Source organism: Triturus cristatus, chromosome 9 (genome assembly GCF_964204655.1).
Source record: "Triturus cristatus chromosome 9, aTriCri1.1, whole genome shotgun sequence".
NCBI classification, from domain to species: domain Eukaryota; kingdom Metazoa; phylum Chordata; class Amphibia; order Caudata; family Salamandridae; genus Triturus; species Triturus cristatus.
The window spans coordinates 823176509-823190753 of record NC_140592.1 but is presented as its reverse complement, the minus strand read 5'-3'; the positions used below and the strand labels follow the sequence as shown (position 1 = coordinate 823190753).

The 14245-nt window shown below is 45.5% G+C and overlaps 1 protein-coding gene across 1 annotated transcript in view; it reads left to right on the top strand.

The window, feature by feature from the left end:
• ADSS1 (adenylosuccinate synthase 1) overlaps window positions 1-14245 on the top strand; it is a 334095-nt gene that overhangs the window by 41741 nt on the left and 278109 nt on the right. The gene's annotated exons all lie outside the window — the stretch shown is intronic.

Below are 14245 nucleotides of genomic sequence, written 5' to 3'. Positions count from 1 at the left end.
AGCGAAGGACCATGAGTGTTGTAAAGGCAGGAACATTATGAGCCCTAAAGGAAGGCACATTGATGCAATGTATTATTACAGTAAACACCACAAACGAGGCTTCTATTTTGCTGATTTTCTGAAATCGAAAAGCACAGAGCGAAACACATACATTTGGAGTAGGCTTGTTAGCACAAAAAGTACATTTTCCTTCTGCAAATGTAAAATGTCCGTGTAGTCTGGTTAAAGCCTTGTCAGGCTAATTTAAACACATCTAAATTAAGCATTATATCCTTATTATTAAAACACTTTTACAACTATTTGTGCATGGAGATCCCATGCCCTGCTTTGGAAGCAGGTAGTGGTTTATCTTAGTAGTTTTCCCTAATATCTCTTTCTGCAATAGCTCCACATAAGCAAATGAAGAGGTTCTCACACAGAATTTGCTATCACAGAAAGAGATGTTAGTACAGACAGGGCCACTAAATAAGAACTATCAGAGTATATTGGGTTTGCAAAAGCAAACGTAGTTTTTCTTTTTTACTTCAAGTGCAATTTCTGTAAGACTCATTCATTTTGGTGAGAGTCGTACGAGTACTCAGGAAAGCTGTTTCACTCATTATTAGCCCAGGGAGTTTAAAAGAGCCGGCACCTTCAAATTGTAACGTTTCTGCCAAAAAAACACTACTCTCTAGTTTAACCTTTTTTATATCACCGGCCTGCGGGCGCGTGGATGGACCTTCAGATCTCTGGAAGCTTTTCAGTAGGCCGAGAGCACTGCATCCCTGAAACTGGGACCATTTCCGGCCTGTTGTGTACAAGCACACAGCCTCCCGGAGTCAAGCGAGAACGCGCCTCTTTGTCAGTCTGCACCTGAAGCGCAGCTGTGTTGAGTAATAACGCAGTCCCTTTGCCATGCTCTGCCCGCAAGTCAGAACAGAGAGGCTGCTGATGCCACTCTGCCTTCTCTGACGCAGGGAGTGATGCTTCGCTCTTACCTCTAAAGTTTGTCTGGCTCTGTGAATTAACTTGGTATCCCATTTTCCTTTAACAGGACATCCGTTGACCAAGAACTTTGCAGGTGTAAAGAAATGTGGAGGCGTTAAAAAAACTAAGGGGCATATTTACAACGAGGCGATAATAAATTATCGCCGCTTTAGCGGCCGTTTTCTGCCAAAAAGCGGCGATAATTTTATCGCTATATTAGCAAGGTCACGCTAACGCGTGAAACCTTGCTTTAGCGTGGGGATTACTAACGCCCAGCTTTGCATCTCTAATGAGATGCAAAGTGGGCGTTCCTGACCTGACATGATAGGAGAAATGTCGCTAAGCGACATTTCTCCTATCAAGCCCCACGCTATGAAGCATAGCGTCAGGAAAAGTAGCGATAACACCTGTTATCGCTACTTTCCTAACACCTGCTTCAGGACTGAGGTGGATATCATGGCTAAGTTTGTGAGTCCATATCAACAAGGTAACGTGAGATTATCGCTGGGTTTCCAGCGATAATCTCACGTTAGCCAGTAAGCGTGAGGATTTTTATCGCTATTGAGGTAAATGTTGCTGATAGCACGCTATCTCAGCGATTAAAAATCCGCGCTGGCGATAATTATCCTAGTGCTAAGTGCGCTTTGCGATAATTATCGCCGGTTGTTGTAAATATGCCCCAAAGTTGGTTACATTTGAGGAAAATGGTAAAAGAATTGGAGAAAAAAAAACAATTAGTGAGGAGTTGATTTCTATTAGTCAGACATCTGAATTCACAATTCCAGCCTAGGCACAGGAGTCTCAACTGAATTGCCTATTGTTTATTTATTTTTGCGTTAGCAGAAACCTAACATGTATCAAAGTGGTTGCTTCAGTGTGTTCTGTGAAGTGGTAAAGGACCAAAGAGGGTGATATAGCTCAGTCCTTTGCTGGGTGCTGAGAGGACTCTTGGCTTTAGGTGCCTCACTCCGTATTCTGTCTGAAGCTGCAGGTGTAAAAGTTCTTATTTTGGGAAGTTACTTTGCAGCTTCTTGGTTTATACGCGAAAGCACAGGTTGACATCTTTTGTAAAAGCAAAGTCACGTTAATCACAGCTTTGTCAGTCAGTCTTCTGACATCTCTTAAAGGTTGAGCAGTCAATATATTTTCTGTACAATGAGGCTCTAGATTGTCATTTCTTGCATTTATGCGCATCATTAAAGACCATAGTCTTGCTACTTCATCTTTTATTGTTAAAGTTGATATTACTTTTTTCTAACTGTTTACACAGCTATAATACTTCTCTAGTCACCATTAAACGCTGCCCTTTTTATTTTCCATTAGTTATTGCTTCTGTTTGAACCCGATAGTTTAATGTATTCTTCGGATTAGTTATGAAGTGTCTGTGATGATGTCTGTTCAGATGTGCCTGATCTCAGGATTCCGGCCACAGTTGCACTACTTTTTCTTTCATACTTAACCGTCTCTTTTTGTTATGATTGGTGGAAAAATACCTGAGCTGTGATGTGCATGGTATGTACAGCTGTGCAAATGGGCACTGTCCTATATAACCTATCACTAAGACAGATACATTTGCCTCTCTTAACCTCACTGGCCATTTTTGACGGAGAACATCAAAGTGGCCGCGAAAGTGATCGCGATCAAACATCAAAGCGGCTGTGAAAGTAATAGCGATCAAACATCAAAGCGGCTGTGAAAGTAATAGCGATCAAGCGCGGCGCGCGCGCCCGCGCACATGCACTGTAGCTCTAGGCTGGCCATGGTAGCACTTTTTGGAGTCCTCACAAAAAGTCTCGCCAGACCAGCGCATGCGCTAGGTCAGGCGAGACCTGAAAAGGGCAATCAGAAGCGCTCAAAATAGCCATGTTTTTAATTCCCTATGGAACTGCTTGTGGTCTGTGATCATGCGGAGTTGAAATGGAAGTTCAAACAAGGAAACATTTAACCACTGTGTTGTGTCCAACTGGACAGACAGCAGCCCACATAGCTCGCCTGTCTGCTCATGATATATATAATGTGCTGGTGGTTTCAGACCAGCCTCAAGATCGCCAAGTCTTCGCTGTACTTTGACTTTTGCAATTGCATGCTACTTCGCAAGCTTGGGACTATTTATATCTGCACTCCACCCTTCTTGAAAGTGATCCACCAGCCTGGGTATGAGGTCTGGTCTCTCAGCTTAATTTACCCTACCGTCCTGGGCTGCAGCCAATCCCTGTGCACTGTGCTACATTCATATATATACATATTACAGCAGGTGCTGTAGTGTGTGTGTGTGTAGGTGGAAGCGTACCTATGAGAAGTGGCACAGCAAGGGTGTCTTGGGCCCTAGTGAAAGTAAGTGAAATACACCCCCACTCCCAGTCTGCTGATTGGGCAGTACAAGACAATCAAGGTTCAATAGACTCCCTCGAGCCTCTTGACCCTGGATCAACTGCACCAGCTGACCCATTGATAGTTACTCCGCTGTCTACTGACACAGCTATAGGTGACACCATTAGTATAGGTGTGGATGGATGTGCAGCTGTAGTTTCAAGTGAAGGTTTAAGTGACATTTTGGGAGTGAGTCGGGGTGTATAGGGAGTAAGTGCTAGTATTGAGGTAGATTTGTTGGTATTGTAAGTGTAGGTGAAGATGCTGATGTTGCTGGTGGAACAGGTGAGAAAGGATGCACATGTGTAGGTTTACACATAGGTCAAAATATTATCACTGATGGAGGTGATGTTTTTGCAGGTGTAGGCGAATGTGTTGATGGAGTCATTATCACACCACCTTGTAGTCTCATAATGTGGTGTTGAGAGTTGGATGGAGGTGGGTTGCTTGGTGATAGCCTGCTCCTAACGATGCAATTGAAGAGGAAATCTCTTGCATACAATTAAGGGTTGGAGGCAGAGAAGTCTTGAGTTTGTGGAGAAGGTGAAAAGCCTACCTTTGCATCTTATGACGGTGTGCAGAACAGGAAGAAGATTGTCCAAGGCATTGTATTCAGCTGCGGTCGTAGCATAGAGCCTAAGTTTCTTCACGAAGAAAGGCCCCATTGGTAGAAGGGTAAATGGGTAAAAGGCCTTAAATTGGGCATGCATATTGACTGAAAGTAATTGAAGATCGGTCTGGGTCAGCAAGGTGTTGTCACACTGTTCAATTTGAGGCAAACTCCAACAGGTTGATGTTGGGTTCTCTGCAGTAAGTCACTCAGTTAGCAGGGGAGGCCAACAAGACTATTTTCTTAGTACTGAAGGAAATGATGGTGCCTGACACAATGAAACTTGGAATTGAGTTCCGATTTGCTGAGGGGTACTACGTTTGAGGTCAGCATTCATTTTAAAATACCAGGATGTTGGAAAGACCCAGTGTGAATGAGGAGGAATGTCCCTAGTATTGAGACATTGCTGTTCAGGATGGAAACTTCAGTCATTTCCATGCTGAGCTTTAAAACTTTGCAGCGCACACAACTACAGAGGGCTCCATGCACGGGTGGTGACAGGGAGCAGGGTCTGTCCTGCTGTTACTGAAAAAGCAAGAATGTGTAATTCCTGACAACGTTGCATCAATATTTAATAACCTTTCTCTTTGTTTCATATGAACTATGTTGGCCGGGTCCTTGAGCCCTGCCTGCACCTTCAAGGCTGATATCCATCATAGGATGTGCATAATGTGCAGACATTAAAGTGAAATGTGTTTGTGTTATCCTGCTCTGCAATATGTTATCCTGAAGTAAAATTTGCTAGGACCTACTCCTTTCAAAGTCTGTCATTTGTGTGGAGGATATAGGAAAATTGAGCCACTGCACGAGTGGACACACTATAAGTGTAAGTGATGATGTACCCAAAAGCGAAGGTGTGGGTGTAGAAACGTTTAAAGGAGTGGGTGTATCTACAATGCATATGTATGAAACAAATATACATATAATGGGTTTATGTAGGAATTCTTTGCATATTCAATAGTAACAGTGAAACCCTGACTGAATTTTACTATCTGGCTAGTCACCAACCCCCTCTGTAAGTGTTCTTATTGTTGGCAGTGTAGGTGTCATGAAGGAGCAAATATAAATTAATATTACAACTCAGATAGTATTGATTATTATAGTCCTGTTGGTATTCTGTGCATCCAAAGCATTCTTTTCAGAACGCATCATTTGCAGGATGTGCTCAATGTGATAGTTGAAGTAAACATATACATCGTTCCTGGTGCTGATGAAAGTGTAAGTTTAGGTATGGTGGTTGGGTTTGTTCTATGCAATGTTTTCGATACTGCCGTAAGGTTAGGTGTTACTGTAGAGGCAATTGAATAATCTGTAATCTGAATAGGTACGTACATCACTATAAATTTTAATTAGATAAAAACCAAAACATTTGTGACATTTAATGGAAAATAGCTGGATACCATTATGGTGAACATTGTTTTGACTGACGTTGCGAAACAAAAATAATATAAAACAGGTTGATAAACTCCCTTTGGCTCTGCCGGAATTAGATATAATGGTGGGTTTTGAATAGCAAACCTACTCAGAGCAAAATAGTTCTGAAATTGCCCAAGTCTCTTGAAATTATAAGACAGCAGATTGCACAATAAAATCTAAGCAATTAGGTGAACATATTTTACTATTAATGCTAGCATTATTCCTGGTTGTATGATGGAACCACGCAAGTGATTATTTCCCATGCCATAACAACACAGCCTTGACCGTCTCTTTACCACATATGCCTTTCCAACGAATTTCATTGTAAAGACATGATTAGTAAAGACATATGCGTGGTAAATATCACAGCCCAGCCCCCCCCGCCCTGAGCCCCAAAATCCGGGCCCAGCTCTAAAGACTACCCCTCCCCGTCCTGAACCCTAAAACCGGCCCCTAGCACTAAAAAATGCCCCGACCCCACTGCACTGAGCCCTAAAAACCACCCCGACCCCAGCCACCCACCATGAGCTCTAACACTGGCCCCAGCACTAATAATGGCTCCGATTTCCCCCCCCCCCCCCCGAGCCTGAAAAAACAGCCCTACTTATCAAGCCCCATCCCGATCTTTCCAGTCCTCCTTCCAGTCTCCCTGCCCATCTGCTCTGTATTGAGATTGCTGGCTGCCCTTACCACGCAAATGCGTGGTAAAGGCATATGTGTGGTTAAGGCAAGCATGGTAATGGAAAGCGTGGTTCCACCCGCGTTGTAAAATGCCATTTCCCATTATTCCTACTTAACAATAACAGGTTTCCCGGTGAAAAGTTGGAAGGATTGGCACTCTTTATAGAAACAGTACTGCCCAGAATATTATCCACAGAGTTGTCCATCTTAATAGAAGATCCGAATGTGATAGGGATGACCTAGCGGAGACAGGGCATCAGTCAAGCTGATCAAGATGATCTAAAGCCTAGACTCTATTTGACAGCGGTAGATTAGTTAAGTTGCTGCAAAATGTACCCTTGGCCTGAAGTTCTGTGTGGATTTCCGAACAAAGTAGTAGGATGATAGTAGAAATGCAGAGGCAATACTTTGATCACACTTTGGCCCCCGGCCCAGTTCGTCTGATGGAACAACAAGTTCATGGTGTAGGTCTCCTTCTTGAAGTTAATTACACTACAGTCACCTGAAAAGGACTTCGACAACTGATCAATACATGCACTTGCGTAGGAAATGGCACTCTGCCAGATCAATATCCTTTGAAAATACACTCACTGCCCTTCCTAAAACATAGTCCATTGTGGAACCCTTAATATTACCAGAATTAGAATTGGTAACAGATTTACCATTAGTTTTTCACTTGCTCATCTTGTCACACTTTAGAGGTGGGTGGCCCAGCCTAGCCTCTTTAGGGCTCTTACTGGTGCAAACTGGCCTGGCTGTGGCCACACTCCTCCACCTCCACCTCATTTGTGGGCTTTGTAGTTCCGCTTGACCCCCAAACCACCACCAGCTGCACAAGAAAAGTGTTTTTCTTTTCTGAGTCTGTGAGTGGGTTGATTCCCAGTTAAACTCAAAATGTGTCCTGTTAATAGTCCCAGCAGTTTGGAAGGCTCAACCAAGTGCTGATTATTGAAATCTGTTGTGCTTAGACTACTTAGTGTCCAAGCAAGTCCATTACTCAACTCAACCATTTCACCAGTATTTTAATGTACCTTAAATTCAGTTATATACAGATGCAAGGAAAGTCCTCTTTCCAGCAGTTCTAGTAATCATGATTTGGCCATAAACAAAAGTCTATGACCAAATTTGGGCTACAAGATGCATTGACGAGTTGTTTTTCCTGCACTCATTTCACCACCTAAATCCTTGCAAATTGTTGTCGGGGAAGTTATGTAGAATGTTTAATTCAAGGGTTTCGATGTGCAAACACAGATTCCCACTGTAATACACCATTTCCATTACTTATATGACTTAGCAAATATCATCATGGGTGAAACCAGCCCCTGTGGAAACTGCACTTCTCCAGTACAGATATCCATAACAGGTTTCTCAGCCCACTTGCGCTGAGGCCTCTCATTGTTAGTCTTTATTAGTACTAAACTAAAATAATCCCCATCAACACATGCCATTACTATGCAATGGATTTAAGACTCCCTTTGGGTAACAAAATTGTGCATGCTGTTGGTGATGGCAATTTCAAATGACAGAATCCAGAGACAACTTGCAGCATGCCAATTCTTGCATTCCAAAAAATGCCGGTAAGGGAATTCTGAGACTACTTACAAGTAATCTGTTCCTTCCTCTTCCCAGCATGCTCTGCAACTGGAATACAAAAAATGTATATTTTAAAACCCCACCCTTACGCCACATCTCTCAAGAGAGAGCGCCATAATGTTTCGGCTCATCCAAAATCCAGACAATCTGGAGCAGGCACTAGGGTCACAAGGACTATGACATGGAAGAGATGATCAGAATAATGAAAAAAAGACCAGTAAGTTAAAAAAGCATTACCTCCCCTTTTCTAAATGTATTCCTTTGCTAACATAATGAGGACATACCAAGGTGATGCTCTCCAACTTCATCCTCAACAACAAAACACACCAGCAGCACACGACTGAAACACTTACGACCTTTTGATGAAACCAAAATAATTCATACATCACTAAGAAGAGGACTCTAACTCCAGAATATCTTGCACCAAAATTATTCACATCCGACCGGTAATAATAAATGACCAATCGAGAGCCTGAGAGCCGCTAAGCAAATATCCACAAAGAAGGCCCTTTGTGCCACTGTGCCTGTGGCTGATAACCCTCTTGTATAGTACCACAGAGTTTGTCAGGGAGGGGCTGAATGTACCAAGAAGAAAGCCTAATTGATTTTGTTAGACCCGGGATCCCTGGTTGGCTGAGGTAGGTACTTTAGGCCAAATAGGGACCCATGGTTCCACGTCGGGGAAAGGAAGGTCACCATCTGAGATAGCCCCGCTCACCCCCTTGGTAGCTTGACACGAACAGCCAAGCTTATCATCAAGCCAAATGTGTAAAGTATTTGCAACCACGCTCACAGCAACCCAATGATGACACCACAAATAGACTCTACAAGAGTTTTATACAAACGAGTATAAACTTTATATAAAAAGATATACGATGAGACCACACAATATAAATCCCACATATGCGCATTTGTAATATTCCTTCTGGCCGGTTGTTAGACCAGCCAGCACTTGTAAGTTCTGACAATGTTAACGAGCACTTCTAACCATTCTACTGTAATCCTAACACCATGGTATGCAGATCGTAATCCTAGAATCAGGCACTTTTGCAATGTAAAAATAATGCAATGCGTACGCAACAATCAGGCACTTTGCAATGTAAGAATAATGAAATGCGTAATACAACCATCAGGTACGTCGCTATGGTGAAATAAGGCAATGCGTAATACACTAATCAGGTAGTTCGTTCTGCAGGAATAATGCAATGTGTAATACGCTAATCAGGGAGTTCGTTATGCAGAAACAATGCAATGCGTCTTACGACAATCAGGTAGTTCGTTGTGGAGGAATAATGCAATGCGTAATACTCTAATCAGGTACTTCATTATGCAGAAATGATGCAATATGTAATATGACAATCAGGTACTCCGTTATGCAGAAATAGAGTAATCCATAATACACTCCGGCACGGATCATGGTGCCTTAGGTGGACCCTCCGCCACTCGTGCTGAATCGCAGGTAGCCTCTGACAACAGCAGCCCCCCACACGGGTATGGTATAACACAAAAAGTGCAGCTCCGCACTCCGGCCCCAGTACTGCCACTCCCTTGGCAATACAGGCCCGATACGAGCCGAAGCAGAGGCTCGCACTGCTGAAATGAGAGAGAAGCCGAGAGCATCTCCCTCAGAGGCCATGCCCCGCCCCGCCCCAGGAGTCGACACACATTACCACGGGCGCAAACTCACTCCCCTCTCCTCGTCCAGCGACTTAGTCCTCCGATGCAATCTTTGGGACTTGGAAACGGCGGACTCGGGCTGGCGGCTCAGCTCCTCCGGGGCTGCCGATCCAGGCCACTACTGCTACGAAGATCTCAGGCTGCCACAGGGCACACGCACACAGCATCGCTGAGACTCACTTTAACTCTGGGTGCACGATAACAAGGCAATCCTCACGAAGGTCTCATGCTGCACAAAGCACACGCACACCGCGTCGATGAGACTCACTTGGATTCCGGTGCACACAATAACTGGACAATCCTCACAAAAGGTTCAGGCTGCAAATAGCAGATGCACACAGTGTCGCTGATCCTTGCTTGGACTCCAGGTGCCCACGATCACAGGGCACTGCTTACGAGGGTCTCAGGCTACAACAAGCACGCGCACACAGCGCCACTGAGACTCTCCTGGAAACTTTTGTGTTCCTGAGTTTCTGCAACAGGGAGCCAGCTCACCTCTGGCCCTCGGAATAAGTTACTTCAGGACACAGCACAGCAAAGTCCTTTCAAGAAGGGGGACACAGCACACAGCAAAGTCCCTTTAGCCTCTCCTTGGTTAAAACTGCAAACAGCAGGCCAGCCCCTGAACACACAGCAAGGGTCAGTCCTTTCCTTCAGTCTCTTCAGTTGTTTCTTCCTTGGCAAAGGTTCCTCTTGACCACGAAGTAGCTTCAGTCTTGTTCAAACTTGATCAATCCATTTCTCTAAAGTTCAGTGGCTTCAGCTCTCATAGTTATAACCCTAAATGTCTTTGACGTCTTTGTGTTCAGGGGTGCACTGACCCCTGTTCAAACCAGTTCTGTGTGCCTCCCTGTCAGTGACACCTTCTTCCTTTGATTAGTGGGTGTCTGGATTCTCAATCACTCAGCAGGAGATGGGACCATTGTTTTATAGCAGCAACCCAGGCCTCTTCACCTCTAGAGGCTACTCCTCCCCCTACACTCCAGATGCAGGTCAGCCTGTTGCTGTCTCACTTCCTCCCCTGGGTCAAGACATTCCCCAGATCCTATCGCTTTCAAATCCAGACAGTCAATCCGCAACCAGGCAGAGACACACAGAAATGTTAGAGCACAAAAACCCAGCCACTTCTGAAAGAGTGGCTTATAAACACATAATGCAAAAACCACTTTCATAGAAAGATGTGTTATTACATTGTAAGTTCAGCCATGCTAAATTCACCTTTCCATTTTAAGCCTTTAGGAAGATAGACTGGAAAACATCTTACACAGCCTTCCCATTCTATCCTATGGGCAAGATGGCCTTTCCACAGTGAAACACAAAATGGAGATTATTTCACTGTCAGGACCTGGCTAACACCTTAGTACATGCCCTACCTTTCATATGCACTGCACCCTTCCCAGGGTGCCCTAGACCTACCACAGGGGTGTATGTTGTGCATAGAAAAGGAAGGGTAAGGTCTGGCAAGTGAGTGCACTTGTCAGAACAACATGGCAGTTTAACAAACTGCGCGCAGGCACTGCAATGGGAGGCCTGAGTTCTCCGCTTTTAAGGCTACTTGTGTGGGTGGCACAATTAGTGCTGCAGGCCCACTAGTAGCATTTGTATTACCAGCCCTGGCACACATAGTGCACTTTGCTAGGGACTTTACTAGCAAGGCAAACATACCAATCATGGACAACCAATTACCATTATACTTTATACAGGGAACACTTGCACTTTGACACTGTTTAGCAGTGGCAAAGTGTCCAAAGCATCTAAGTTGTCAAAACCATGTCAGACAAAAGGTCTAGGGGGAAAAGCAAAAAGTTTAGGGAACTTTAGCCAAAAAGGGCCAAGTCCTACGCAACCCCCTCCCAGCCAAAAGCCAGGGTAGACCAATCAACTACCTTGAAAGACTTCCCTGCTTAGGGTGATAGAACACGGACGCAGGCCCGCTACCACAGGGACATCCTCCAGTTCTAAGCCTTCCTGACCCAGGGGATTCTCTTGGTCACTACTCCCTGGGTGCTTCCAGACAGTTGGGGCCTCTCTAGGGGTGCTGGTCCCTTGCCAACCCCCACAGAGAGTGGTATCCCTGGAAGACCCATCAGTCAGGACACTGTTCCCAGTTATCCTGTCCTCCAGGTTAGATGTGGGTGTACCCTGGTCACTCCTAGGGGACCCAGCCCTACTGGCTGGACACGGTCCCACTGATTTTCTCATGGGGGACACTTTCCTCCCTAAACCTTCCATTTAGATTTCTGTTCCTGTCATTTAGGAATGGCACCCACAAACTTCAGGACTGTGGGAGCTCTGGTGACAGACGCCCCACGCCCTCCCGACGCTAGGTGTTCTTCCTCGCACAGCTGGAAAGTCGGATCTAGGCCTCCCACCGGGTACTCCTGTAAGGAACCCTCCAGTCACTGGGGTGGGCAGGTGAACCCGTGGGGATGCTGCTCACACTCCCTTCCTCTCCTCTGAGACAGGGCGCTAGCCCGCATGCCCCCCCCCCACTCAGGGACCTAACGGTTCTACTTCTCCTCTCTTCCCTCTCTATGGCCCTTTCAGGCCCTTGGACCCATGACCAGGGGGCCAGCTCTTGTGCCAGCTTCGGGGAATCAAAGAGCTCGCACCCTAACACAGGTTGGCGCAATCCTGGAAAACAATTACTGAGCCCAGGTTCCCTGGGGGTAAGGGTGAGCACCCCCTTCAAATCATTTGCCATGCTCACCTACACCCAGTCATCCAGTGCACGCTTTTACTCATCCACACTTGGCACTGGCTGTACGCTGCCACCATTCAAACTGAACTCTGCCTGTTTAACCTTAATGTTCAGTTCCCTCATGCTTAACTCATGAGCTAAGAGAATCTTTTTCCTCTTCCAAGGCTTGAGCGTACCTGCTCTCCTCTTCTTGCTTTTCACTTTCAATGAGCAGCTTCCTCTCCTCTGCTTGAGTTTTAAGTTTTAAAACCGCCAACTCATGCTCTCTGACCCTTTGGATTTCCTCCAGCTCCTCTGGTGAAAAACTCCTCCCTGAAAGGCTACTACCAGCCCCTGAAGCTGGTCCCTCCACTGGCAAATCCTGTGGACCAAATCCATTCCCTGGGTCATCCTCATCCACCTCAACATCACCCCATCCTGAGTCCCTCTGGCTTCCCACCAGGCCCTCAAGGCCATTTGCAGCTCCTCCTTCTTGGCACTACTTTTCATGAGACATCCCAAAGCCCTGCAGAATTACCTCAACTGATCATCTTTGTAGGTGAGCAATGCCTCAATGTCGAACTCTAATTTTGCAGCCTCACTGGCTCCTTAACTCCTCTGAGACATGATGTGTGGCTTAAAGATTGCTAAAAAATAAAACCAACAAATCAAGAACACATTATGTGTTTGCGTCGTGGTCTACACTAAACTTGTGATATACACCAGTCACTGTGATTGAATTTTCAAATACACATTCAAATCCCACACAGCTGACCACCAAAATGTTAGACCCAGGCTTCCTGGCTGGCCGAGGCAGCTACCTTAGGCCAAATAGGGACCCTCAATTCCACGTCGGGGAAGAAGGTCACCTTCTGAGATAGCCCCGCTCACTCCCTTGGTAGCTTGGCACGAGCAGCAAGGCTTATCTTCAAGGCAAATGTGTTAAGTATGTGCAACCACGCTCACAGCAACCCAATGATGACGCCACAAATAGACTCCACACAAGTTTTATAAAAACAAGTATAAACTTAATATAAAAAGGTATACGATGTAAATACAACATATGCGTATTGGTAATATTCCTTCTGGCAGGTTGTTAGGCCAGCCAGCAGTTTCTGGTGATATTAATGAGCACTTCTAAACATTCTACTGTAATCCTAACACCATGTTATGCAGATCGTAATGCTAGAATCAGGCCCTTTTCCAATGTAAAAATAATGCAATGCTTACACAACAATCAGGCACTTTGCAATGTAAGAATAACACAACAATCAGATACTTTGCATTGTAAAAATAATGCAATGCGTAATACAACCACCAGGTACGTCGCTATGCAGAAATAAGGCAATGCGTAATACATTAATCAGGTAGTTCGTTATGCAGGAATAATGCAATGCGTAATACTCTGATCAGGTACTTTGTTATGCAGAAATGATGCAATGAGTAATACGACAATCAGGTACACCATTATGCAGAAATAAAGTAATCCGTAATACACTCCAGCACCGATCAAGGTGCCTTAGGCGGTCCCTCTGCCACTCTTGCTGACTCGCAGGTAGCCTCTGACAACAGTTGCCCCCAAACGGGTATGATATAACACAAAAGGTGCAGCTCCGCACTCTGTCCCCGGTATTGCCACTCCCTTGGCAATAAGGGCCGTGATATGAGCCGAAGCAGAGGTTCGTGCTGCTGAAATGAGAGAGAGGCCGAGAGCATCTCCCTCTGATCCCACTCCCCACCCCAGGAGTCGACACACGTTATCTGGGGGGAGCGAAATCACTCTCCTCGTCCAGTGACTAGGGCCTCCGATGCAATCTTTGGGACTTGCCAACTGCAGCCTCAGGCTGGCGGCTCAGCTCCTCTGGGGCTGCAGGTCCGGTCCGCTACTGCTACGAAGATCTCAGGCTGCCACAGGGCATACGCACACAGCGTCACTGAGACTTCCTTGAGCTTCGGGTGCACGATCATCGGGCACTCCACACGAAGGTCTCACGCTGCACAAAGCACACAGCGTTGTGGAGACTCACTTGGACTCTGGATTCTGGGTGCACAATAATAAGGCAATCCTCACGAAGGTCTCACACTGCACAAAGCACACGCACACAGCATCATGAGACCCACTTCGATTCCGGTGCACACAATAACTGGTCAATCCTCACAAAAGGTTCAGGCTGCAAACAACACACACACACACACACACACACACACACACACACACACACACTCACTCTCACACACTCACTCTCACACAC